At 46.2% G+C, this 25,584-nt stretch overlaps 1 protein-coding gene across 4 annotated transcripts in view; it reads left to right on the forward strand.

Annotated features, from left to right (window-relative positions):
* Positions 1-25,584, forward strand: part of PEX5L (peroxisomal biogenesis factor 5 like) — a 509,080-nt gene that overhangs the window by 126,748 nt on the left and 356,748 nt on the right. The window lies entirely within an intron of this gene.

Raw genomic sequence — 25,584 nt, forward strand, 5'->3', positions numbered from 1 at the left:
ATATTTTCCCTTCTCTCCAATGCAGATCTTTGTAAAACACCTCCCCACTCCCACCTGCTAACTCTAACACAGAAAGCAGGGGGAGGGAGAAGAGAGAGATGTCAGTAGAAGGAGAAGACACTATGACAAATTTAAATAAGTTTTGTCAAGGCTATAAAAGAGACTTAGGGTGCATTAGCACAATGATAGAAAGTTGTTCATGAAGACTAGTTAGAAAGTTGCTTAGCTTTGCATTTAGACAGAATATTTAGCAAATTGTGAAAGTTTACATTTCTGTTAAGAGATTAGAAACGGAGCAGGGTGCCAATAATCACAGTGCCGATGGTGTTGTCATTACTGCTGGATTCTTACCAATCAATGAACCCATGTCTAAGCTTCATACGGGAACCATAAATTATGTAATGCTACAATATTGCAGTGTGCCGTGTAAGTGATTAAGTCATTGCTGGTTCAAGTCACCTCTGAGATCTAACAAAACAAATATAGAAAGCAATAAAAAATGTAAAAAGTATATAAAAAATATCCAATTGCAATCACCCCCTTTGAAAGAAAAGTAGCTAACTCTAAAAAATAAAAAGGAACATATTTGGCATTGCTGCCTGGTCAAAATTAATAAAATATATTTAATCCTTAGGGTGAATGCTGAAATGGAAATGGAAAAATTTACATTTTTTTTTGTCACATCTGAAAAAATGTAATAAAGATCAAAAAGTCCTATTGATCCCAATATAGTTTCAAGAAAATCTACAATTCACCTCACAGAAAATGATACAAACTTTTCAAAAAACACATAAAATGTGTGTGTTCAAAAGATTTTCTTCCAGAAGTCGCTACATCAAAACGAAAAAAAATCAAAACCTTCACATTTATTTGGACTAACACTAAAAATTATGAAAAAGTAAAATCATGGCAGTAAGCATACAGACATTTGTTCTACACATTTCAACTAAAACGCTCTTACTCAGGACACTATATACACTGGCGTAGCGTGGGGGGGCGGGGGGGGCGGTCCGCCCCAGGCGGCATGTGTGTGGGGGCGGCGCGGCAGCAGCAATTCCACCCTGCAGTGCAGTGCAGTGGCGGGCAGGGAGCGATGCGATCACGGCAGCTCCGCTGCCTGCAAGAGTGAATAGCAGGAGCGGAGCGGCAAGGGTCTGTCCTGCTTCCTGCCCGGAGGCCGCGCTTCCTGTTTCACACAGAGGAGCGCCGCTGAATGACGTCATCATTCAGCGGCCGCTGCTGTGTGAGGGAGGAAGCGCGGGCGATGCTGCGGACAGGTGAGAGGAGAGAGGTGGTGTCTTGTGTGTATGTATATATGTATGTCTGTGTGTGTGTGTGTGTATGATGGAACAGGCAATGATGGGAGTGATGGTCTAGAAGGCAATGATGGGGTGATGGAGCAGACAATGATGGGGTGATGGAGCAGGCAATGATGGGGTGATGGAGCAGGCAATGATTGGGTGATGGAGCAGGCAGTGATGGAGCAGGCAATGATAGGGTGATGGAGCAGGCAATGATGGGGGTGATGGAGCAGGCAATGATGGGGTGATGGAGCAGGCAATGATGGGGTGATGGAGCAGGCAATGATGGGGTGATGGAGCAGGCAATGAGGGGAGTGATGGAGATGACAATGATGGGGTGATGGAGCAGGCAATTATGGGGTGATGGAGCAGACAATGATGGGGGTGATGGAGCAGGCAGTGATGGGGTGATGGAGCAGGCAATGAGGGGAGTGATGGGGGTGATGGAGCAGGCAGTGATGGGGTGATGGAGAAGGCAGTGATAGGGTGATGGAGCAGGCAATGATGGGGGTGATGGAGCAGGCAATGATGGGGTGATGGAGCAGACAATGAGGGGAGTGATGGGGGTGATGGAGCAGGCAATGATGGGGGTGATGGAGCAGACAATTATGGGAGTGATGGAGCAGGCAGTGATGGGGTGATGGAGCAGACAATGATGGGAGTGATGGGGTGATGGAGCAGGCAGTGATGGGGTGATGGAGAAGGCAGTGATGGGGTGATGGAGCAGGCAATGATGGGGGTGATGGAGCAGGCAATGATGGGGTGATGGAGCAGACAATGATGGGAGTGATGGGGTGATGGAGCAGGCAATGATGGGAGTGATGGGGAGAAGGCACAGTGATGGGGTGATGGAGAAGGCAGTGATGGGGAGAAGACAATGATGGGGTGATGGTCGAGAGGGCAATGATGGGGTGGTGGGTGAGAATGCAATGATGGTGGTGGTGGAAAGGGCAATAAATGGGGGTGGTGGAGGAGGAGGAAATGATGGAGGTGGTGGAATGGGCAATGATGGGAGTGGTGGGGGAGAAAGCAAAGATAGTGGTGGAGAAGAAAATGATGGAGGTGGGGGAGAGGACAATAATGGGATGCGAGGGGAGGAGGACAATGAGGGGTGTGGGGGATTGGGATGGGAGGAAGGGGGACTTATAATGGCCTTAGGAACAGGGGGAGGTGGAGGAAGACATTATCGTTTATTATGTCTAACACAGTCCCTTAGTATATAGTGTACTCACTAATTCTGTATAACACCATCCTTAGTTACATAGTTTCCTCTTTTATTATGTATAACACCGCCCCTTATTACCTACCATCCTCTCTAGTTATATATGGTGCCGTCCCTTATTATATAGCTTCCTCTGCTGTTATGTATAGTGCTGTCTCTTGCATAGTGTATTTTTGTTATTTTTGTTATTCACAGCGCCCTCTTTTATTACATGGTCCCCTCTCTTGTTAGATATAAAATGACTGCTGATCGAGGAGCCGGTGACCAGACGACCAGTCCATCAGCTCCTCCATTAGAAAGGAAGCTTTCCCATGCTCCATCAGCCATCATTGCATTATACAGCTAACAAGACAGGACGGTATGTAATAAAAAACAGGGCTCTATATAATCCAATATGTAAGGGACGGAACTGTACATAACAAGAGAAGGCACTGTGTATGGGACAGCAATATACATAATAAAGGAGACTATGTAATATATACCTGTATGTGTGTGTGTGGCTATATAATATCAATAATCTATCTATCTATATATATATACACACACACGTAGCTTTGACGCCATAAAAGGAGGGGGGCCCGGACACATTTCTTGCACAGGGACCCCAAGCTGTCAGTGTCCGCCCCCTGTCCGCCAAAATAATTTGTACTTTCTGTTTTTTTTTCTGTCACATTATTAAAAATTATTATTAAAAAAAGCCATTAGGTCTTCATCCAGCATCATCAAGCTAATACATACATATATATAGAGAACTGCAAGAAGTTGAAAGTCTAGAAATTTAGAAATAATAGCAGAGTTAGTAGCAGACTAAAAATTAGATCTTTGAGTGTAGTGTGGGCTCTTCGGATGCTTCCGAATTATCAACGACCAAAGGGGCGGCAAATTTTTCGACCGCCCCGGGCGCCACAAACAGTTGCTACGCCACTGACTATATATGTGTGTGTGCATAAATGTGGTATCACCAGAACTATACTGATCCATAGAACGAAAGTTACCAGGTCATTTTTTTATCACAAAATGAACGTAGTATAAAAAAATTCAAAAAATGATGAAATTGCCATTTTTTTTCTAAATTTCACAGAAAAAAAAATTGAAAGCGAAAAAATGGCCCTATTTTAAAGGGTATAAAGGGGCCATGTCTGGTTATTCATGCTACCTATGGTTCAGGCATCATTCTCACAATTCTGTGGCATTGCCTAATTCCTATTAGCATTATAGTGATTCCTTCCTTTTTGTAATTGTGGGAAGCCTAATATAATCTGCAATTATGTGTTTAACAAGAATATAACATTTTCTTTCCTTCAAAGTCAAAATCAAAATGATTGTTTGGTAACTTGCTTTATTGATTACCAATAGATCACACACATGCTTAAAATGCACTATTTACCTCTTTTTATGAACAAAGATATATTTCCTACCACTGACTGTTGAGGGTTTGAATACCATTCGAGCAACTTCTAGATTGCTACATGTTCCCGTAGGATTTGTGCGATGCCAGTGGGTAACGTGGTGCTAACTATTGTGTTTTCACTGAATCTGTGTTTTTGATACATTTATACTTTCAGCATCAGAAGTTATGTGGCTGGATAACAAGCAGGATCACAGCTCCAGCACAACAAAAGAAAATTCTGTTTCATGAAATGTTGGCATTTTATTCTGTTTGTGAAGGAAAGTCATTGCAGGACGCTCATCCTACAGATCCCATGCAGAGAACAGAAGGGAATAAATAAATGCTGAAGGAGAGATGTAGTGTACATGGACAGTAGGATCAAACTGCTTGCTGTATTTTATATAAATGTGACTAATGTAACAGATCACATATCGTGCTCTAACTTTCTAAAATACATTGCATTAAATTTGGTCTATACGTGCAAAGGGGAATAGGTTTTGTTTGCAGATAGTTATCTTTACAATTTGCTGCAATCTATGTTACAGAAGTAACTCTCTGAATAATTCAAAATAACTATTATACCTTCTATTTTGAGATTTCAGTATTATGTTATATAGACCAAATCCCTTTTGTTCTATAGAGCATTAATGCAATGCTCAAAAAAAATAAAGGAACACTTACTTAAACCACGCAATGTAACTCTAAGTCAATCACTCTTCTGAGAAATTAACCTATCCAGTTATGAAGCAATACTGATTATGAATCAAATTCTCCTGCTGTTGTGCAAATGTAACAAACAGGTAGAAATGATAGGCAATTAGCAAGACAACCCCTATAAAGAAGTGGTTCTGCATGGGGTGACCACAGACCATTTCTCTGTTCTCTAACTTTTTGGGTACTTTTGGATTTTGTCATTGCTCTCCCCCATGCAGTAGCATGAGGCAGTGTTTACAACCCACCGAAGTTGTTCAGGTAGTGCAACTCAACCAGGATGGCACATCAATGCGAGCTGTGACAAGAAGGGAAGCTGTGTCTATCAGCAGTGTCCAGGGCATGGAGCAGATACCAGGAAACAGGACAGTACACCAGGAGACATGGAGGGGGCTGTAGAAGGGCTACCCAGCATCAGGACCGCTACCTCCTTTGTGCAAGGAGGAACAGGAAGAGCAGCGCCAGAGCTCTGCAAAATTACCTCCAGCAGGCCATTAACATTCATGTGTTTGCTCAGTCAGAAACAGACTCCATGGAGGTGGGTTGAGGGCCCGACGTCCACAAGTGGATGTTGTGCTTACAGCCCAACCCATGCAGTTGCTAGATAGCAAAATTGGCAGATTCGACATTGACATCCTGTGCTCTTCACGAATTAGTGCAGGTTCACACTGAGCACATGTGACAGATGTGACAGAGTCTAGAAACGTGGAGGATGTTCTACTGCGTGCAACTTCCTACGGCATGACCGGTTTGGCAGTGGGGCAGTAATGGTGTGGGGAGGCATTTCTTTGGAGAGTCGCATTAGACAGAGTACCATGACTGCCATAAGGTACCGGGATGAGACCCTCAGACCCTTTGTGAGACCATATGCATGTACAATGGGACCTGGATTCCTGCTGATGCATGATAATGCTAGGCCTTATGTGGCTGAAGTATATCAGCAGTTCCTGCATGATGAAGTCCTGCCCATTCCCCAGACTTGAATCAGATTTGTAAGTGCAATATTTCATTCAATGATATCTAGTGTGTGGTATTTTAGTATTTCCTTTATTTTTTTTTGAGCAGTGTATATATACCGTGGTGTGAAAAAGTATTTGCCCCCTTCCTGATTTCCTATCCTTTTGCATGTTTGTCAAACTTAACTGTTTCAGACCATCAAAAAAATGAAATATTAGACAAAGATAACACAAGTAAACACAAAAGGCAGTTTTAAATGCAGATCTTTATTATTAAGGAAAAAGAAATCAAAACCTACAGGATCATTGGTGAAAAAGTGATTGCACCTCCTTTAAAACATAAATTAATTGTGCTTTATCACATCTTTGGGAACATGAGTTAAAATTCTCTAGCCACACCCAGGCCTGATTACTGCCACACCTGTTTGAAATAAAGAAATCTCTTAAATAGGACCTGTCTGACAAATTGAAGTGCAAAAGTTTTCAAAGGCTAGACATCATGCTATGATCCAAAGAAATTCTTGAACAAATAAGAAACAAAGTAATTGAGATCTATAAGCCTGGAAAAGGTTTTAAAGCCATTTCTAAAGCTTTGTGACTCTAGTGAACCATACTGTCATGTAAGCCATTATCCACAAATTGCAAAGACATAGAACAGTGGTGAAGCTTCCCAGGAGTGACCGGTCAACCAAAGTTACTCCAAAAGCACAGCAATGACTCATCCAAGAGGTCACAAAAGACCCCACAACAACATCCAAAGAACTGCAGGCCTCATTTGACTCAGTTATGGTTAGTGTGCATGACTCCACCATAAGACAGAGACTGGACAAAAACGGCCTGCATGGAAGAGCTTCAAGATGAAAACCACTGCTGAGCAATAAGAACGTAAAGACTCATCTCAGTTTTGCCAGAAAACATCTTGATGATCCCCAAGATTTTGGGAGAATACTCTGGAGTGATGAGACAAAAGTTGAACTTTTTGGAAGGTGTATGTCGTATTTCATCTGGTGTAGAAGTAACACAGCATTTCAGAAAAGGAACATCATACCAACAGTCAAATGTGGTGGTGCTAGTGTGATTGTCTTGGGCTGTTTTGCTGCTTCAAGACTTGGAAGACTTGCTGTGGTAAATGGAACTTTGAATTCTGCTGTCTACAAAAAAATCCTGAAGGAGAATGTCTGACCATCTCTTCTAGACCTCAAGCTGAAGCACACTTAGTATTTGGATCATTGTCCTGCTGCATAATCTATCAGCAAGTCCACTTTTGAATGGCTTAAGAGAAACAAAATTAAGACTTTAGAGTAGCCTAGTCAATGTCCTGACCTTAATCTGATTGAAATACCATGACATGACCTTAAAATGGTGGTTCATGCTTGGAAATCCTTCAATATGACTGAATTACAACAGTTCTGCAAAGATAAGTAGGACAAAATTCATTAAGAGTGTTGTAAAAGACTCATTACCAGTTATTGCAAATTCTTGATTGTAGTTATTGATGCTAAGGGTGGCCAAACCAGTAATTAGGTTTAGGGGGTAGTCACTTCTTCACACAGGGTCCTATAGGTTTGGATTTCTTTGTCCCATAATAATAAAGACCTTCAATTAAAAACTGCATTATGTGTTTACTTATGTTATCTTTGTCTAATATTTATATTTGTCTGGTGTGACAAACATGCAAGGGAATAGCAAATCAGGAAGGAGGCAAACCCCTTTTAACACCACTGAGATTATATATATATATATATATATATATATATATATATATACATATATAAATATATATATATACATACACAGCTCTGGCTAAAATTAAGAGACCACTGCAAAATTTTCAGTTTGCCTGATTTATCTCTTTATAGGTATATTTTTGAGTAAAATGTAAATTGCTCTTTTATTCTATAAACTACTGACATGTCTTCGAATTTCCAAGCACTAAATTTTGTATTTATTTTCAGAAAATGAGAAATGGTCAAAAGAACAAAAAAAATGCAGTGCTTGCAGACCCCAAATAATGCTAAGAAAACAAGTTCATAATCATTTAGAAACAACAATACTACAATATTTTGTGGAAAAATCATGATGTTTAATCACAATCTTCATGCATCTTGGCATGCTTTCCACCAGTCTTTCACACTGCTTTGGGGTGACCTTATGCCACTCCTGGTACAAAAATTTAAGCAGTTCTTCTTTGTTTGATGGCTTGTGAGTATCCATCTTCCTCTTGATTACATTCCAGAGGTTTTCAAATGGGGTTCAGGTCTGGAGATTGGGCTGGCAATGACAGGGATTTGATGTTGTCATCCTTCATCCACACATCGATTGACCTAGCTGTGTGGCATGGCGCATTGTCCTGCTGGAAAAAACAGTCCTCAGAGTTGGGGAACATTGCCTGAGCAGAAGGAATCAACTGTTTATTCGGTCGTCCATGACAGCACCACCTGAGAGAGGCGATCCGCTCTCTAGGAACAGGAAATCCTACAGATACATAAGGGCGGCACCTCTCCCACGCATCAGTTGGTTTCCTGTTCCTGGAGGACAGGATTCCCTACAGATCATGCCATCATGGACGAAAGAATCCCCAGGCCGGCTGTCCGACTCAGGTAGCGGGGGGTCTCCTACCTCGGGCAGTGCGGAGTCCCCTGGAAGCGCCACGGTGGCCCGGGTAGGGTTCCATCTCAGTGTGCGGGGCAGGTGGGAGCGGGGTCCGGCGGATGCCCATCTCCTGGGCTGGCGCCGGCAGGTAAGTAAAGATCCTCCCCTGGAACCCGGTCCTTGGTCCTGCTGGTGCGGTCTCCCTTCGTCCAGGCCGCAGTCAGGCGCATCTGGCTGTGCCTCGGTGGCGTGCAGGGAGCGCTGTGCGGGGTCGGGCACTGCCATGGCGCTGGTGGCCTGCGGGTCCCCACGCATTCGCTCAGACCGGAAGTGAAGCGGTGGGCGGGGCCAGTGGCACCGCACCGGAAGTCGGATGCCGGCCGGCTTTTTCTCCCCGTGCGTCGCCAGGCGTGGCGGCGTGGGTGCCGACAGAGCGGCAGGGGCAGGGGGGCGGCGCATAGGGGGAAATACCCATGGACGTCGGAGGGAAAGGGGGGGCGAGAATCAGCCCCTGGCCATGACACCTGTGAACCCGGATTGCCAGGCGGAAGAAAAGGGCACAGAAGCACTGCAGAGCGGCTTCAGCTCAGGTGCAGGAATGGACAAGCCGGAAGCTCCCGTGGCCCAGCTGGACCGAGAGCAGAAAAGTACCTCAGAGAGGTCCCAAACCAGCTCCCAGCAAAAGAAAAAATGAACTGGACAATCCGGCCATAGAAGTTCCTCCAGGCCGAAGGATCCAGCTTGCCCCCCCCGTGATCCGGTACCTACGCCTTCTGCTCAGGGTAAGAGATCTTCGTGAATGTGCCCTGATGCAGTGTTCCCCTTATGTTTTCCTCCTATAGGGGAAGAAATGCGCTGACAAGGCAAAAAACAGGGAATGCGCCCTTTGCAAATGCCCCTTGCCAGATGCCTACCCTAAAAGGCTGTGCCAGTCATGCATATGGCAGACGGTAAAAAAAAAAAAGGGGGGCGTAGTCCCAAAAAATTACCAGGCATACTTCCTTACTCTGTCCCCCCTCCTGTAGGTGGTGGAAGAAACCCCTGACTTCGCTACAAGTCTAAGGGAAATTATCAGGATGGAGGTTAAAGCCCTAAAATCCGTACTCCAGGGGGAGTCGTCTAGGAAGAGAAAGAGAGCAAGATTCTCAGGTTCAGGCTCTTCAGCTGACCCTAGAGGAAATGAAGACTCCTCAGAGCCCTCCACCTCCGCGTCTGCGTCCTCTACAGAGGAAGACGCCAGTCGTTTCTGCCTAGGTCTGGAACAAGTGGACAAACTTGACAAGGCAGTCAGGGCTACCATGGGGGTAACAGACACAAAACCAGAGCGGTCAGCGCAGGACCTAATGTTCGGGGGTTTAGACCCCAGGAAACGTAAGTCGTTCCCGTTAAACGACAAGGTCCAAAATTTGATTAATAGAGAATGGAGGAAACCAGAAAGGAAAGGCTTCCTACCACCAGCTTTTAAATGCCGATATCCCTTTGAGGACCCCGTGGTAAATAAATGGGACAAAGCCCCGAAATTGGATGCAGCAGTAGCTAAGGCGTCCAAAACATCCGCTATCCCCTTTGATGACATGGTCTCTTTAAAGGATCTGCTGGATAAAAAGGCGGACTCCTACTTGAAAGGCACATGGGAAATGTCAGCTGGCGCCCTGAGACCGGAAGTAGCAGCTACCTGCACAGCCTGATCTATGATGGTCTGGCTGGACCAGCTGGAAACGCAGTTAGAGGACAGAGCCTTGAGGGAATCTATCTTGAAAACCCTACCTACCATCCAGGATGCTGCAGCCTTTTTAGCCGCCGCTTCGGCAGATTCCGCAAGAATGGCGGCCAAGGCCGCAGGGCTATCAAATGCATCCCGATGGGCTATATGGATGAAATGATGGCCCGGGGATATCCAGGCCAGATCCCGGCTTTGCTCCATCCCGTGCAAGGGGGAATATCTATTCGGACCAGTCCTAGATGAACTCCTGGAGAAGGCTGGCGACGATAAAAAGAAATTCCCTTCCCTGCCCACCCCTTCCTATAGACGTCCCTTTGCTAGGAAGAGATTTTTTCGGAGGAGGTCATCCAGTGACCGGGGCAGATGGGAAGATAAAAAGAAAAAAGGTACCGGGTTTATGTTTGGAGGGGGACGCCAGGAAGCATCCCGTGAGACCAAGAAACCACCCCAATGACTAGAGGCCCAGGTGGGAGGTATACTATCGGCCTTCTGCCAAGCCTGGTCGCGGATCTCAAACAGTAACTGGATACTGGGGTTGGTAGCCTCAGGCCTAAAGCTAGAATTTGCCTGTGTCCCCCAGAACAGTTTTAGGGTCACCCCGCTCAGGTCTTCCCTGGCGGAACAGACTGCCCTAGAGACCGAAGTTGTTGACCTATGTCAAAAAGGAGTACTGATAAAGGTACCAGAGGCGGAGAAGGGCAAAGGCTTCTACTCCCCCCTATTCCACAATAAAATTACTGTTTAAAAATTGTTTTATGGTGGTGTTGGATTTAAAAGACACTTATTACCACATACCCATCTATGCATCTCATCAGCGTTTCCTTAGAGTGGCAGTTCATTTACAGGGGTCGTTACAGCATTTTCAATATGTCGCACTTCCCTTTGGTATTGCAGTCGCCCCCCGGGTGTTCACTAAAGTTATAGCGGAGGTTATGGCCCATCTGCGGGAAGCAAACATCCTAGTAATCCCTTACCTGGATGACTTCCTTATTGTAGGCAAAACAGCAGTCCATTGTCTGGATCAATTGCAAAAAGCAAAATCAGGTCTGGAGCAGTTAGGGTGGCTATTAAACATTAAGAAGTGCCGCCTACAGCCCATGAAAGTCCAGCAGTTCTTGGGCTTAACCCTAGACTCGCAGAATCAGGAGTGTCATCGCCCACCCGAAAAATTAGTTCACTTACATCAGCAGGTCTTGAACGCCTCCAATAGCCCTACCATGACTCTCAGGAAAGCAATGTCCCTCCTGGGTTCTCTCTCATCCTGCATCCCCGCGGTCCGATGTGCCCAGTTCCATACAAGGGTGCTACAGGGCGAGGTTTTACGCCATCAAAAGATCCTGGGCGGTTATCTAGAAGGCCAGTTGACTCTGTCCCAACATACCTTGAGATCCCTTGAGTGGTGGCAAGACGAGAACAATCTAGCCAGAGGGGTGCCCTGGGAATATAACGTAACCCGGGTAGTCACCACAGACGCAAGCCCTACGGGTTGGGGGGCCCACATGGGGGAAATCTTGATCCAGGACCTGTGGGAAGGCCATCAGTTGGAAATGTCCTCCAACCTGAAGGAACTAACAGCCGTAGAGCAGGCAGTCAAAAACCTTTTTGTGTATCTACAGGGTCACCATGTTCGAATATTCTATGACAAACAGGTCACCATGGCCTACATCAACCACCAAGGTGGGACTCTTTCCAGGCCCCTGATGGAGGTAGCAGAATGGCTGTTCCAATGGGCAGAGCAACATCTCCTGTCTTTAAGAGCTCTGCACATAAAAGGAAAAGAAAACACCACAGCAGACTTCCTAAGCAGCAACCTTCTAAAGCAGGGGGAATGGTCCTTAAAAACGTCCATCTTCGACTGAATTGTACAAAAATGGGGGCAGCCAGAAGTGGACCTCTTTGCCACCAGAGAGAACAGGAAGGTGCCTCAGTTCTGCTCTCTAAATCCCAGGGAGAACCCTCTGGCAGTAGATGCTCTTCTGATCAAATGGGATTTCGGGCTAGCATATGCCTTCCCTCCCCTGGCTCTACTACCCCTGGTGATGAGGAAGGTCAGGAAGGACAAAGCAAGTATAATAGTGATTGCCCCATATTGGCCCAGGAGGGCATGGTTCTCATGCCTCAGGACCATGTCGGTGTCCGACCCTTGGGTCTTACCAAACATCCCAGACCTCCTATCCCAGGGCCCAGTTTACCATCCTCAGGTAGCTGGCCTACATCTGACGGCGTGGATTTTGAACGGGCACTACTAAAGGAGAAAGGTTTCTCCCCGGCCCTAATTAACACCCTGCTCAAAAGCAGAAAACCGATTACAACCAAAATCTACGTTAGGATCTGGAAAAGATTCCTTCAGGGCTCAGGGGTAGTAGCTGGGCAGTCCACTCCCATAGCACAAATCTTAGAGTTCATACAAAGAGGTCTGGACATGGGACTCTCCACAAGCACCCTTAAGGTACAGGTGTCGGCTCTAGGGGCGCTTTTCAACTGCAACATCGCCAGTAACTATTGGATTAATAGGTTTATTAAAGCAACAGGCAGGTCCAGACTGGTAGTGAGAAATAAATTTATGCCATGGGATCTAAACCTAGTCCTTACGGCCATGACAGAGGCCCCGTTTGAGCCTATTTCATCAGCTTCCACAAAAAAACTGTCCCTTAAAGTGGCTCTCCTGGTAGCGTTGACATCAGCCCGGAGAGTTAGTGACATCCAGGCATTGTCCAGACTTTCTCCTTACATACAATTCAAGGACGACAGAGTAATTCTTACACCCAATCCAGCATACCTGCCTAAAGTAGCCTCCAGTTTCCATAGAACTCAGGAGATAGTCCTTCCATCCTTCCTCCCTAGTCCCACGAACGATAAGGAAAGGAAACTACACACTCTAGATGTTAGGAGATGTCTCCTAGAGTACCTGGCAGTTACCGACCCTGGAAAAAAAGATAATGCCTTGTTTATTTCCTATCAGGGCACTAGAAAGGGCCTTAGGGCTTCAAAAAGCTCGCTAGCAAGATGTATTAGGGAGGCCATTTCATTAGCATACACCTCAAAAGGCAAACCGGCCCCTGGCAAGCTGACGGCGCATTCCACCAGGGCCATGGCAACCTCTTGGGCAGAGAGATCGGAGGTCTCGATCGACCAGATATGTAAGGCAGCTAGTTGGTCCTCTCCGAGCACCTTCTACGATCATTATAGACTAGACCTGGGAGCTTCCTCAGACCTCTCCTTTGGTGTCAGGGTTCTGCAGGCTGTAGTCCCTCCCTAAAGTAATTATTACTCTCTGTAATTCTCTCAGGTGGCGCTGTCATGGACGACCGAATAAAGTCGCAGTTACTCACTGGTTAACGGTATTTTTCGGAGTCCATGACAGCACCCGTATATTCCCTCCCTTTAGTTTAATTTGGGTGTGCACTTCTTCCTCTTATATGTACACGGGTAATTAATAGTCGTGTAAGAGTATTGTATATAAATTATGCTATTAACCTTTATGTTCCTCTTGTGCTCTGTAAACCAACTGATACGTGGGAGAGGTGCCGCCCTTGTGTATCTGTAGGATTTCCTGTTCCTGGAGGGCGGATCCCCTCTCTCAGGTGGTGCTGTCATGGACTCCGAAAAATACCGTTAACCGGTGAGTAACTATGACTTTTTCCAGGATAACCTTGTATGTGGCTTGATTCATACATCCTTTGCAAAGATTTACCTGCCCAATTCCAGCCTTACTGAAGCATCCCCAGATCATCACCGATCCTCCACCAAATCTCACAGTGAATGCAAGACGTTGTGTCTTGTACGCCTCTCCCGGTCACCATCTAACCATTAGACAACCAGGTGTTGGGCAAAGCTGAAAATTAGACTTATCAGAGAAGATTACCTTACTCCAGTCCTCTATGGTCCAATCCTTATGGTCTTTGGCAAACTTCAGCATGGGTCTCCTTTGTTTCTCACTGATGAAAGTCTTTTTCTAGCTTTACATGACTTGAGCTCTGCTTCTAGGAGCCTGTTATGAGCTGTTCTTGCCATGAACTTCACCCCAGCTGCCATTTGCCATTCCTTTTGTAGATCACTTGATGTCATCCTGCGGATTCTGAGTGACATTCGAATATGAGGTCGGTCATCCCGGTCAGTAGAGAGTCATTTTCACCCTCTGCCAGTCTGTAGCTTTGTTGTCCCCAATGTCTGCTGCTTGACCTTGCTGTAATGGACTGCTGTCTTAGAAATTTTAAGGATGGAGTCAACATGACTCTCACTGTATCCCTCTGCTGGTAAAGACAGAATTTAGCCCTTCTTTTCCTCACTCAAGACTGTTCTTTTCAACTCCTTTGGTATGGTTAAAAGTTATTTTTTCATTCCTATTACATTTGGGATATTACTAGCACTTGTTTTGCCATCCAGCTTGTCCTATTGCAAGAGGATTGTGAACACCACAGCAGGGTTTTTTATACTTTCCTTCGTTAAATAAGATTTGGTTCAGGTGATCACCTAATCAGAAGCACATTAAGTAGAATGAGGTGTACTCTGATTGGAATTCAATTGACACTGGAATGGAATGGCTGTCAGACATGTAGAGAAGATGATTTTTATAAAACTGTGCAGTGGTCTCTTAATTTTTGCCAGAGCTGTATATATACACAACATCCTCAAAATCTTAATGATTTAGAGATGATCTGCAAAAGAGGAGTGGACCAAAATGCCTCTTGACATGTGCTTAAACCTCATCATCAGCTACAAAAACTGCTGTGCTCGCCAACAAGAGTTTTGCCACCAAGTATTAAGTCTTGTTTGCCAGAGGATTCAAATACTTATTTCTCACTGCAAAATGCAAATACATTTATATAATTTATACAATATGATTTTCTGGATTTTATTTTTGATATTCTATCTCTCAATGTTAAAATTAACCTACCTTTAAAATTATAGACTGTTCATGTCTTTGTCAGTGGGCAAACTTACAAAATCAGCAAGGGATCAAATACTTATTTTCCACCATAATTTGCAAAATAAATCTTGCCAAATCAGACAAGGTGATTTTCTGGATTTGTTTTCTCATTTTGACTCTCAAAGTTGTGGTCTACCTATGATATCAATTACAGGCCTCTCTCATCTTTAAGTGGGAGAACTTGCACAATTGGTGGTTCACTAAATACTTTTTTCCCCACTTTATACAAATTAATAATACCAAAGGCAGGCTATAAAACAGAGTTGTAAGTGCACAAGAATTTAGGTAATTGAAGAGAGAGAATTTGTCCTCATTTTCTAAAGCATTTTTCTGTTTATGCTGCAGAAAAGTGTGGAGAAAGCAGCTGTTTGACCAGCATTTCCATTTATCACTGATGCCTCCATTGTTCTTGTCAATAGAGAGCAAGTACATCTTGCTCCTGCTGGGTTTGTTATTATTTTTTGGTGCTGACTTGTATTCCTTAGTCATTTGGGCTTGTAATCATACTTATTTCTACAATCTTACTAGTTAAATAATAAGATGTTTAAAGTAACTAGCATGTGATATTTTATGTTGTAAAATTGAACTACTGAAATATATACAGTATATTGCACAAATAAATTCGTGCTGTCATCATGATTTAATGATGTCATTGTAAGTCACCTCATTGTTTCATAATCTGCATAAAACAGAAACAAAAAAGTGAAATCAGAGTTTTTGTCCTAAAACAAATAGTACAGCCCCCCTTTCCATATTCTGCCATGTTTTCACCTGGAAGCAATATTACGAGCGCAAAATACCTAGTGCAGATCTCTTTCCATATAGTGCCATGGAAAGTTGAAGTATTAGGTCACCTTAAAAAATGCAAGATTTCTGGCTCTCACAGACCTGTAACTTCTTCTTAAGAGGCTCTTCTGTCCTCCACTCATTACCTGTAGTAATGGCACCTGTTTGAACTTGTTATCAATATAAAAAACACCTGTCCACAATCTCAAGCAGTCACACTTCAAACTTCACTATGGTGAAGATCAAAGAGCTGTTGAAGGACACCAGAAACAAAATTGTAGCCCTGCACCAGGCTGGGAAGACTGAATCTGCAATAGGCAAGCAGCTCGGTTGTGATGAAATCAACTGTGAGAGCAATAATAAGAAAATGGAAGACGTACAAGACCACTGATAATCTCCCTCGATCTGGGGCTCCACGCAAGATCTCACCCATAGGGTCAAAATGATCACAAGAACCATATGGGGGACCTAGTGAATGACCTGCATAGAGCTGGGATCACCATAACAAACGCTACCATCAGTAACACACTACGCCACCAGGGATTCAGATCCTGCAGTGCCAGATGTGTCCCCCTGCTTAAGCCACTACATGTCCGGGCCCGTCTGAAGTTTGCTAGAGAGCATTTGGATTATCCAGAAGAGTATTGGGAGAATGTCATATGGTCTGATGAAACCAAAGTAGAACTGTTTGGTAGAAACAAAACTCGTCATGTTTGGAGGAGACAATGCTGAGTTGCATCCAAAGAACACCATACCTACTGTGAAACATGGGGGTGGCAATATAATGCTTTGGGGCTGTTTCTCTGCAAAGGAACCAGGATGACTGATCCGTGTAGATAAAAGAATGAATGGGGCCATGTATCGTGAGATCTTGAGTTCAAATCTCCTTCTATCAGCAAGGGCAATGAAGATGAAACGTGTATGGGTCTTTCAGCATGATAATAATCCCAAGCACACTGCCAAGACAACAAAGGAGTGGCTTCCTAAAAAGTATATGAAGGTCCTGTTGTGGCCTAGCCAGTCTCCAGATCTCAACCCCATAGAAAAACTTTGGAGGGATTTGAAAGTCTGTGTTGCCCAGCGACCGGCTCAAAACATCACTGCTCTAGAGGAGATCTGCATGGAGGAATGGGCCAACATACCACCAACAGTGTGTGCCAACCTTTTGAAGACTTACAGAAAATGTTTGACCTTTGTCATTGCCAACAAAGGATATATAACAAAATATTGAGATGAACTTTTGTTAATGACCAAATACTTATTTTCCACCATAATTTGCAAAATAAATCTTGCCAAATCAGACAAGGTGATTTTCTGGATTTGTTTTCTCATTTTGACTCTCATAGTTGTGATCTACCTATGATATCAATTACAGGCCTCTCTCATCTTTTTAAGTGGGAGAAGTTGCACAATTGGTGGCTGACTAAATACTTTTTTCCCCACTGTATGTACAATTAAACTAGAGTAGAAGATTTTGAAGAGTATTATAATAGATTATATAAAATAACACATCATGTATTTTTTTCCTAGTTACTGTGCAGGTGCAGGTGCAAGTTCCATGTGATGCACTAGATATTAGCCATTCATTACTCCAAATTCAGAGGGCCCCTTTAATGGGTCATGTTAATGTTCCTGTATCACTAGTATCACTTCTATGAATAGGAGTGAATGTAGAGGTAGCCATGTGCAAGCTGTAGATTTGCCATACATGTTGAAAAATGTTGCTGATTTATAGACTCTAATTTGTCTGCAAAACATGTTTAAAACATTAGAAAAAACTAGTGAAGTAATATTGCAATTGGCCCTATTAAAGTGAATGGAACTGAGTTGATAGGGGTGGTGATTTTTTTTCTTAAATCGTAAAGCACATTTTTCTAATGATGGAAAACCCCATTTAGACCATGTTCCTATGTGCAAAAATTATGTTCTTTTCTGCTGTGTTTTTTAATTCAGATATCTGCACCAAAACATACAATAGCAATCTACTCTTATTGTGTTTTCGCTGCATTTTTTATCCTTTTCTCCCTTTTTTGATGCATTTCTGGTGCAGATTTGAAGTATATTTTTTTTGGTATAGATACACTTATGCACTTAAAATAGAGATGGAAGGGGGTAAGGTTTCACCTTGTGGAGAGTGATATGCCAGGTCTGGCATGCCAGCAGGAGGAGGCTTCAACACCTTGCATGCGAATCTGTGTCTGCAAATTGAAATTCTGAATTGGCTTTTATCCTAAGTCATATTGCAAGGCTCGTTAAAGGGTTGATATTGATTTGTAGGATTGCTAATGTTAGGGACGGCGGAACGCACTAAATATTAAATAACGTAAAGTGCGTTCGCGGCCTGGGGTCCACCGTGCAGAAAGTGTCAATACTGCTGCTAGATAAGGGCGGACATACAATATGGCGGTATAATGCACGCGGGTTGAACGTCACCCGGGTGCGCTGAGCGATCTCTGTTTATTCACATAGACGCCTAAGTGCTAAACACAAAAGGCTGAGCCTGTTGACGTCACAGGTCTCAGAGAAGTGCACGTATGGTATATGGTCACTGGAGCTGGGCCCTAGGCAGAGGGTCAGGGTCCGTCTAGACCTACCATGCGTGCGGCATCGCTACTGCGGACGCCAAGAGGAGCTGCAGACTGCAGCGTGGCGACAGACACTGCCGCTAATCGACAATGCCCGGTAGCAGGCGCACTGTCGGACGCTAGCACTGTGGAGGATGCTATTGTGGCTGCAGCTTGCCACTGGCTGGCGCTGACTCTAAACCTAAGTCCCTATACACACTCGTAATATCAGAGGGAGGGGATCTTAATGTGTCATTCGAAGGTACATGCATCCATCATCATTCACACAGTTAGCCACTAGAGTCTATACTAGCGCATGGCTGAGCGGCCATGCGGACCATTTATAGCCGTGCGCTTCCGGGACCTTCCAGATCTCTGAGATGGACCAATGAGATCAGGAGAAGGAACTGAGCATGTGACTCCCGATCTCCAATGGGAGATCATCTCATGAGCATGCCCAGAAGCACGACGAGAGGACTTAGCCTCTGAAGCGTTTTGCTGCAAAGCAGCCTGCATTGCTATTGCTGACCCAAAGGTGGCAGCAACAGCCAGACCCACAGAGCAGGTCTGGGCAGAGCGCCTGGGACGCTGAGACTGCTGAGCAATCTCCTCTGCGGTCGATAGACAATGAGAGACCGCAGAATGTAAGGCTCTGGATTCCTGCTGAGCTGCTGCAGGAACCCGACGCCTAACAGCTACTTTCAGTAGGTGGCGCTAGTGTTCAAGTCTTCCTTTCTGAAGAAACAATTTGCGCACTTAAAAACACAAAGACATTTTTCAGGCATCGCATATAAGCCGGTAAGTAAAAAGTATGCCAAAAAATGTTCAGTTCAACAACATCTTTAAATGTACAGTAAGCATGACTTTACATGAAATCACATATATTTTTTAACTGTTAGTCTGTGTGCCCACAATGAGTTTTTGGTGCGTTTATGACATTTTGTATTTTCTCTGACCAGTCATTATGATTCTCCAGGTCACTGCAAGTATGCACATAACAGGAATGTATAGTTTCTTTTTTTACTTAAGTGGCGAAAAAAAAAATCCAAAGTCTGTAAGAAAAAAAAATCCTTAATATTCCGAGACCCGTAGCATATCCACTTTTTGGGATTTGGGGCTGGGTGAGAGTTTATTTTTTGCGCGCCGAACTGAAGTTTTTATTGATCTAATTTTAGGGTAGATGCAATGTTCTGATCGCCTGTTACTGCATTTCATTGCAATATTGCGATGGCTAAGAAATGTAATTATGGCGCTTTGATAAATTTTATTGTTACGCCATGTACCGATTGGATTAATTTACTTTATATTTTGATAGATCAGATATTTCTTAAAGCAGCGATACCAAATATGTCTTTTTTTATTATTGTTTTATTTTGAATGGGGCAAAAAGGGGGTGATTTGAGCTTTTGTGTTTTTTAGTTTAATTTTTTTTTTAATTTTTCTTTTATTTTTTACTTGCTTCAGTAGTCCTCTTAGGAGACTTGAAACTATGATCATTCGATCGCCTGTGCTACACATAGCAGGGCTTCAGCTCAGACACTCATATTTAAGTAACATGCTGTCCATTTCCTTGTGATCCTCCTTGAGATGGTTCTACACCTTCATTGGAGTCCAGCTGTTTTTAATTAAACTGATACGACTTGATTTGGAAAGGCACACACCTGTCTATATAAGACCTCACAGCTCACAGTGCATGTCAGACCAAATGAGAACCATGAGGTCAAAGGAACTGGCCAAGGAGGTCAGAGACAGAATTGTGGCATGGCACAGATCTGGCCAAGGTTATAAAAGAATATCTGCTGTACTCAAGGATCCTAAGAGCACAGTGGCCTCCATAATCCTTAAATCGAAGAAGTTTGGGACCACCAGAAGTCTTCCTAGACCTGGCCGTCCAGCCAAACTGAGCAATCGTGGGAGAGCCTTGGTGAGAGATGTAAAGAAGAACCCTAAGATCACTGTGGCTGAACTCCACAGATGCAGTTGGGAGATGGGAGAAAGTTCCACAAAGTGAACAATCACTGCAGCCCTCAACCAGTCAGGTCTTTATGGCAGAGTGGCCCGACGGAAGCCTCTCCTTAGTGCAAGACTTATGAAAGCTTTCATAGAGTTTGCTAAGAAAAACACATGAAGGACTTCCAGACTATGAGAAATAAGATTCTCTGGTCTGTTGAGACAAATGTGGGGAGGAGGACCCCCATACAGTGATTGGGCTGGAACCAGGGGGACCGCCATCAGGGTTGTTGAAGAAACCACATCAGGGGGATTACAAAGGGAGACATGCGACTGAAGTTGTCAGGGCAACAGGGGGCGGGGCGAGGGTAAAAGGAGCAGGGGACGCGCTGAGGTGGCAGTTGAAGGAGAGCCTGACAGGAAGGAGAGAGCCGTGCGGCAGAGAGAGGACTGTGGCAACTGACGGTGTGGAAAAGAGAGACAGGCAGGAGACTGAAAAAGGGAAATTTGAGACTGACCGAAGGTTGACGCGTAAGAGACTCTCCCCGGGAGTTTCCCCCCGCAAAGATTCAGATAAAGTGACGGCCGCTGATTCCCTCCGTGGTGTGACAGGACCGGGATCTCAGGCGACCGCTGCGACGACACAGCAATCCGGTACAGTGGCCAGGATACTGCCCCCCTGTCTTCTCCCACATCTGCGGCCCCGTCATCACCGACCTCAGGGGACGTCACCTCGCTATAGGCGGCCGCAGAGCCCCGTCCCGGTTACTGAGGGGACACTGAGCAGAATTTGTTAACGTTTATGTTTTTTTTTTAAACTGCGTCATGACTTGGCTGGGGAACGAGCACCTCTAAACGGATGCCTGGGAGATTGACCCCCTGAACAGTTTCTTCAGGGCCTGCTGTGCCCCACCGTGCCAGCTTCTTCAGGGCCCGTTGTGCCCCACCAACCCCATTTCTTCAGGGCCTGTTGTGCCCCACCGTGCCAGCTTCTTCAGGGCCTGTTGTGCCCCACCGACCCCATTTCTTCAGGGCCTGTTGCGCCCCATCGTTCCGGTTTCTTCAGGGCCTGTTGTGCCCCATCGTTCCGGTTACTACAGGGCCCGTTGCGCCCCATCGTCCAGTTTCTTAAGGGCCTGCTGCGCCCCATCGTTCTGGTCTCTTCGGGGCTGGACAAACACAAGTCCTTCCGGGAAGTCGAGGATTACAAGGCAGCCACATCTGCAACCCCTGAGTGGTCGTGAACTCGAGCGACGCCCGGAAGGCTAAGTGTATTATAGAGAAAATAAGGACCCTTTTTGCTTTTTTTAATGTTGTTTTACGAGTCCCTGCGAGGAAAAATAAGTGTTTCCCCTTTTGTCTGATTTAAGCAGTTTTAGCCCTTGCGGCTTTAAAACTTATAAAAGTTTATTTCACCCCACATTCAGTCTCGTGTCTCGACACTGCATCCTGTGAGCCTGCTCGAACCCTACACTTGGCGTAGTCGGCAGGATGCAGTCTCCGAGCGCGGACAGTGGTGGCCCCGAACATGGGGGAGCTGTAAGCTCTGTAAATAATGAGGGTCCTCGTACCAGCATTTCATTGGGGGCCATGTTGAACAACCTGCCTAGATTCTCTGGCTCAAATACTAGACTGGACAGAGCGGATGAGGGGGCTTTTTCGGATGCACCCAATGACCCCTGACCTGGAAGCTGAAGTGGCACTCATGGCCCTAGACGGGGAGGTGCGGAGGTCAGTGATGTTGAAACCTCCGGGGCACCGCAACACTTTTGAAAAGGTGTTGCAGATAGTGGAACAGACCCACGGGGATCCCACTAATGTGGGAGAGTTAAGGACCCGACTGTTTAGCCGGATGCAGGCAGAGGGGGAGACGATTACTCAGTATATGAATGTACTCCAAGAGTTGCATACGGCTATTGAAAGAAAAGATGGGGCAGGGGTAGGACCTGTTGACATAACCCTACGTGACCTACTGGTGACTGGACTGCGAGATCCACTGATAAAGCAGGCTTTAAGGGAACGGATCAGAATGAATCCCCAAATCGACTTTTCAGAAGTGGGAAGTCAGGCACGGGTTCCGGAGCAAGAGCAGGGGATGGCGGTCCCCGTGGGGAAGGTCCGAGGTGTGGAGGCCTCCTCGAACACAGCTGAGGAACCTCAATGGGTGGAGGAGATGAAGCGTGAATTGAAAAATATAAAGAGCGAGTTGGCTGAAGTAAAGAGAAGAACCGAACCGGAGACTGGACGACCCAGTGCTAATCCCGGTCCCTGGGGGTCACGCTCTCCACGAGGTGGTCAATCTCTACCGGCCCGGTGTTATGAGTGTGGAGAACCAGGCCACTTCGCCCGAGAGTGTCCGCGGCGTGGGAGATACCCACCCCAGCGGCCATTAAACTAAAGGGCTCCGGGCCGGGGGGACGCCGCTCGGAGCCGAAAACCACAACTAGGGGTGGTGGAAGTCCCGAAGATTTGGTAGCAAAGTGTCCTGAAGTTTGGGCAGAAGTAGAGGGCTGGGCCGTCCGGTGTCTGGTGGACACGGGGTCACAAGTAACCACTATGCCCGCAGCGTACTTTCAACAAAACTTTCCGGAGGCAGCAAGGCCTCATTGGGGGCCCATGATTAGACTAGTAGCCGCCAACCAACTGCCGGTTCCGGTTGCCGGGGTAGTGTGGGTGCAGGTGACGTTGTGCGGTAAACCCCTCGGCCGCAGAGGGGTGGTGCTGACTCAAGGAGAAGCTGATCAACGACACCCCGTCACCCTAGGCATGAATATTTTAAAAGAGTTTGGTAACCTGTTGCTTAATGATCCCACACAAAGGACACTGAAGCAGTGGGGTTCTCGCACAGCTCAGGGACAGGTATTCCAGCAGCTGGTGCGAGGTGCACGGGTGCATCGGGACTGCCAGGAGGGTGAGGCTCTGGGCAAGGTCATCGCGACAGCGGCACCCCTGCTTGTGCTGCCTCCTGGACAGACAGTGGTGGCCCTGCCAATTCGGGCCCCGATACCTTTGGAAGGCGTAGAGGTGCAGGTGGAGCCGTGTCACTCAGAGCACTTACCTCCTGGCATACTGGTGGCCCGTTCCCTCGCTACGGTGCGAAAAGGAACCGCCCTGGTCCGCTGCGTTAACCTTGAAGACCGAGATATCATTCTGAAAGCACGGACTGTACTGGCCAAACTAGTAAAGCCTCTAGAAGAAGTGCTGCCCGCTGCTGCGGTTCAATTACGAGTACACCCCGAGGATCCTGGGGAGGTAACAATACGAACCCTACAGGCCCACGAAGTCTCGACACAAGAGAAGGGCCGAAATATTTTGGAGCAGATGCGGGCCGAGCTTTCTGGACTAACTGCGGCCCAACTTTCACAAGTAAAAGCATTGCTGGGACAGTACCATGAAGTATTTGCTAGTCATGAGGACGACTTTGGGTGTACCACCGCCATCACTCATGAGATCCCCACAGCAGGAGCGGCCCCTATCCGAGAACGATATCGACAGATCCCGCCACAACTCTATCAGGAGGTGAAAACTTTGCTGGCTCAGATGCTACAAAAAGGGGTGATACGGGAAAGTCAAAGCCCTTGGGCGGCCCCCATCGTGTTGGTCCGGAAGAAAGATGGTACACTACGATTCTGTGTGGATTATCGTAAATTGAATGCTTGCACTATTAAAGACTCATACCCACTGCCCCGCATAGAAGAATCTCTGTCTGCATTGGGTAAAGCAACATATTTTTCGACCCTGGACTTGGCCAGTGGGTACTGGCAGGTGCCTATGTCAGAAGAGGACAGAGCTAAGACGGCATTCATAGTGCCCATGGGACTGTTTGAGTTTAATCGAATGCCATTCGGGCTGGCCAACGCCCCCGGGACATTTCAGTGATTGATGGAGCGATGTCTAGGGGATCTCAATTTTGAGGCCATGTTGATCTACCTGGACAACATCATCATCTATGCTGCCTCCTTCGAGGACCACCTGAAGCGGTTGGGACAGGTACTCAGCCGGCTGCAAAAGTACGGGTTGAAGGTGAAGCCTCAGAAATGTCACCTATTTCACTCTCAGATTGAGTATCTGGGTCATGTCGTTTCGGCAGAAGGTGTGAGGCCATCCCGGGAGAAGATTGCTGCTATCCAGGAATGGCCTACCCCCGAGACGGTGAAAGACGTGCGGGCTTTTCTGGGGTTAGCTGGATATTACCGTCGTTTCGTAAAGAATTTTGCATGTCGAGCTCGAGCCCTGCATGACCTGCTGAAGGGGGCTCCCGCTGGGGCCAATGGGCGAAAAATCCAGTGGCAACACCCTCAGGAAGAGGCCTTCCGAGATCTCAAGGCTGCACTCTCGGATGCCCCAGTGTTGGCTTATGCGGATTTTTCTCAGCCGTTCATCCTGCACACTGACGGGAGTCTTCACGGGCTAGGAGCTGTGTTGTCACAAGTTCAGAATGGCCGGGAAAGGGTGATCGCATATGGAAGCCGTTCACTCCATGACTCCGAGCGTAACCCTGACAATTACAGCTCTTTTAAGCTCGAGCTCCTCGCAGTGGTGTGGGCAATGACGGAGAGATTCGCAGAGTACCTAGCGGGCTCCGAGGTGGTAGTGCGAACTGACAATAACCCACTGGCTCATTTGGAAAACGCCAAGTTGGGGGCTTTGGAGCAGCGATGGGTGGCCCGAATGGCGAAGTACAATTACAAGATTATTTACAAAAGAGGGGCCGAGAATGTTCATGCAGATGCTCTCTCTAGGATTCGACATACAACTCCTGGACAGAATCGAGACGAAGAATTAGAAGGAGAGGAAATACTGTTCGCTCTTACCGCTGCCGTGCTCACCAATGTTGATGCAAAAGTATCTTCCCCAGAGGCCCACAGGGGCATCCTGGAACAATCTCGTAATAAGTGGATACAACAGCAACAAGAAGATGAAGAAGTTGGACTTCTCCGGACATGGGTCGCCGCTGGTCAATTACCCACTGATACTCAACAACAAGCTTTGACCCAAGACCTGTCACTGATGCTGCGACAATGGGAGAGACTGATTATCCGAAGGGGATTACTGTACCGTAAGATCACTTCGCAAACAACCTCAACGACTGTTTGGCAGGTGGTTACGCCCGGAGCTCAACTACGCGAACTGGCTCGAGAGGCTCACGAAAAAGGGGCCCACTTTGGAGTCAAAAAGACTTTGCAATGGTTACAACAGAAAGTTTATCACCCACGCTTGTCGGCTGTTGTGGACGAAGTTTGCCGTACTTGCCGCTTATGTGAATTGGCCAAACCGCCTGCTCAGAGGGCCGCAACACAGACGATTGTGACTTCAGAACCCTTGGAGCTCTTGACGGTGGATTATCTGCACATTGGTCCCGCATTCCAGGGATACGAACACTGCCTCGTCATGGTGGATCATTTCACTAAATTCGCTGTGGTCACCCCTACTCGAGACCAGACCGCGGAGTCAGCCGC

The sequence above is a fragment of the Dendrobates tinctorius genome, unplaced genomic scaffold (assembly GCF_039654945.1).
Source record: "Dendrobates tinctorius isolate UK_male_01 unplaced genomic scaffold, ASM3965494v1 ptg000060l, whole genome shotgun sequence".
Classification (NCBI taxonomy): Eukaryota; Metazoa; Chordata; class Amphibia; order Anura; family Dendrobatidae; genus Dendrobates; species Dendrobates tinctorius.